Source organism: Lycium barbarum, chromosome 8 (genome assembly GCF_019175385.1).
Source record: "Lycium barbarum isolate Lr01 chromosome 8, ASM1917538v2, whole genome shotgun sequence".
Taxonomy (NCBI): Eukaryota; Viridiplantae; Streptophyta; class Magnoliopsida; order Solanales; family Solanaceae; genus Lycium; species Lycium barbarum.
This window is the reverse complement of record NC_083344.1, coordinates 127,326,618-127,330,164: the sequence shown is the minus strand read 5'-3', so window position 1 is coordinate 127,330,164 and position 3,547 is coordinate 127,326,618. Positions and strand designations below refer to the sequence as shown.

Below are 3,547 nucleotides of genomic sequence, written 5' to 3'. Positions count from 1 at the left end.
TTGGCTTTGTATTCGTAACAAACACTAATATAATAAAGTTTTAGATACGGAGCACAAACTACAATGTTATATTAATCGTGTTTTGAACATAGTATATGTATATATATTATATACATAAAAATAGTACAAACTAATAATGGCAAAAAAAAAAAAAAAAGTGCACCCCATAAAGGGTGGACCTCATACTAAACAACATCAAGCAATATATAAAAAAAAAAAAAAAAAAAAGTGGAACCCACCATCTCCAAACTCACTGTAAAAAAAGTGGACCCCATATTAACAAAATCAAGCAATATCAAAAAAAAAAAAAAGTGAACCCCATATTAAAAAAAAAATAATGTAAAAAAAAAAAGTGCAGACTTTGTATTCGTAGTAAACACTAATATACTAAAGTTTTAGATACGGAGTACAATCTACAATGTTATATTAATCGTGTTTTGAACATAGTGTATATATATATGCATAAAAATAGTGCAAATTAATATGTCCAAAAAAAAAAGTGCACTCCATATTAAAAAATCAAACAATATTCATGTAATTTCTAAAGTATCTCATTAAGTCAATAATGATGGATTCATTGCCACGTGCGTATCAATCCATTAGTGAGAGCAAATAAAATTGCTTTTCTTCAAAAAGTTAAGTAGTCAAACGTAAAGCCCAAAACTTTGTTATGGACATTTTGCAAAAGCCCAAGAAAAAGCACAAAGAAGGCCCTATTCAGTGACCCACACTAATTGGGTCACATTTACATAATTATACATCCTTGAGCATTCTCATCAGCCCTTTCCATAGCTAGATGGGCCAGACCCAGGCCCATAACTATATGAGTAGTTACTGTAATATGGGGCGGGCTGTGGCGGTGCTGTCGTTCCGTAAGACTGATAACACGGGCCCCCCGTATAGTAACATTGCTCGCAACCACATCCATGTGCTGCCTGAGGGTATCCTTGGACTGGCGGCATAATCATCATTGGCTCTGACATCCACGGTGTTGCCACCATCGCAGCTGTACGACCGTCCTTTTGCTTATCAAGAGCCCCGGATGTCTCAGCCCCTTTCGAACTACTAGGAGGAACTTGCCTGTCAGAAGGAGGCTTCTTCTGCTCGGGCTCCTTGGGCTTCGCGGGCTCTTTGATCTCAATGCTCTTGATCGTTTTTCCTCCTTTACAACACAATTTGTCACGAATCCTTTCAGGACTGCAGCACACTACAGTAATAGTGACAGTATTTGCCTTTTCATCATACAACTGGTTTCTAACTTCTGCAATTCAAACCATTTTAACATTAAGTACATAAAAATATCAAAGGAAACTTTTATATTATCAAGTTATCTACATGTTATCTTTTTGGAATCGTAATCTTCAAAATAACGCACTTAACTTGCTACAATATGTAAAATTAAGTTGAGCAGTAATATTTACTTCTCTGCGCAATCGATGTATATAAGTTAAACTCGAAACAATAAGACAGGGAAAGGGAGAATTGAAGGCAAAAAACGACTTACGGGGGATTTTGCAGAGAATTTTCTTGGTCTTCTTGTAGCAGCAAGGGCACTAAAGATCAACCTTGGGCACCATTATAGTGGTCTATTAAGAAATAATAAAGAAATGTAAGGTTATTGCCTTATTAGTAAAAAGAAGGGAAAAAATAATTAAAACTTGAAATTGTTGGGTTATATTATCTCCGCTCAAACTTATCTGATGGTGTTTCTTTTTTTTTTTTTTTTTTGGTAACTAACCTTTTCCATTAATCACCAAGTGAATATTTACAAAGCTAGCTAGATAACTCATCCAGCCATAGTCTCAAACAAAATTGCTAAGGCAGAGCCTTCTAAGCTAACACTAGAATCAGAACATGCAGTTATCTAAATATATCCTACTGGCTGGTAGAGCTCTTATGTTGCAGCAGCATGCAATGCTTCGGGCAATGATATCCTCTGTCTTCTCCATTTTCTCAAACACTCGGGCATTTCGCTCCAGCCAAATGTAGTGGATAAACTCAGCATATACCATTTTCAGTATTTTTGCCTGGACAGTCTTCCCTTTCGTATGATGCAATATCCAGCGGTAGTGCTCTAACCAGGTCAGTCTAGTTTGCAGACCCATTTTCAACCACTGTAGTAATCTATCCCATACTGTTGCGGCAAAGTAGTAATCTCCAAATAGGTGGTCACGGGTTTCATCTACTTGTTTGCACATGACACACTTGGGATCCATTCGTATTCCCCACTTATTCAATCTGTCCATTGTTAATAATCGACCATGCAGCTGCAACCACATGGTGAAGGTGGCTCTGGGTCTCGCCTAATTATGGCACATCAAGCCTTTCCATTCCATTTTTTGCAGATTCCCCAACAGTTGTAGGTAGACTTGTCTAATCCTACTCTTTTTACTCAATGGTGTAATTTGTAGCAAGCGCAACTGTTCTTTAGCCCCTATTATCTGATGGTGTTTCACTAGGCAAGAAGTTCAATAAACAAAAAAAGACATTTAAAATTTGTGATCTAAATAAATCATAAATATGTGTATGAGTATAAACTATCTGATCATTATCTTGTATAAGCGAAAAGTCTAAAATTAAATTATTTTTAATTAAAAAAATAGGGCCAAAATATTCATGAACTATTCAAAATAGAATAACTTTACCTCTTATTTTTGTAACAAAAATAGCTAGTCATTAGTCAAGTACTTCAAAAATTCCCTCCCCACTAACAATTGCTCCAGAATATCCGGAACAAGAGGGAAACGACCAATTTTACCTTTGAACTATTTGAATTTTGTCAAATTATGAAAGAATCATTTTTTTTTAAATTAAAAAGGAAAGTAATACACATAAATTGATAGCGATTGAATAACTATTAACATGTAGAGAAAAAAAGAAGAACACAAGAGGAATAACTTATTAAAATGTAGAAAAGAAAACAAGAACATAAAGTGAATGAAAAGCTAGCATTACCTTCTCTTTGTGATCACCACCACCACCCATGGCTAAGACTTAAATTAGTGTAAGCCCAGATATGAGAGATCTTGAAGTCAAAGAAGAAGAAGAAGAAGAAGAGTTCTTAGTGATATAAATAACAAAACCTGAAGAAGAGAGGAAACTGAGAAGGAAAGAGAGAAGAAGGAAAAAGCCAAAGAATGAGATGACTTAGAAAGAGATAAGTGTAATGTGAAGTTAGGAAGAAAATAGAGTGAATTTGTTGATTGTCTGCTAGCTAGTTGTTGGTTGCTGACTATATGCTCTTGTTTGCAACTCAAATAATGTGGCGGCTGACTTTTCTTAAATATAATTATTTGATATTCATTCATTAGACTAATTCAGATTAGGTAAAACGTTAGTATTAAAGGTCACTCAAATAACGTGGCGGCTGACTTTTCTTAAATATAATTATTTGATATTCATTCATTAGATTAATTCAGATTATGTCTCGTTAGGGATACAAAAGTGTGTTTGTATATGGATATCCATATTTTATTCATATTTTTTCATGTTTTTATGAGTTAAAAACCGACTAAAGCCTGTATTTTCCCAACCGAAATATAAGTGA

The 3,547-nt window shown here is 34.6% G+C and overlaps 1 long non-coding RNA gene across 1 annotated transcript; it reads right to left on the bottom strand.

The window, feature by feature from the left end:
• Positions 1–622: 622 nt before the first annotated feature.
• LOC132607263 (uncharacterized) lies at positions 623–3,132 on the bottom strand. Its single transcript, XR_009570228.1, has 3 exons — positions 2,956–3,132; positions 1,505–1,586; positions 623–1,261 (listed from the first exon to the last, which is right to left on the bottom strand). It is a non-coding gene; the product is annotated as an uncharacterized LOC132607263 (long non-coding RNA).
• Positions 3,133–3,547: the final 415 nt, after the last annotated feature.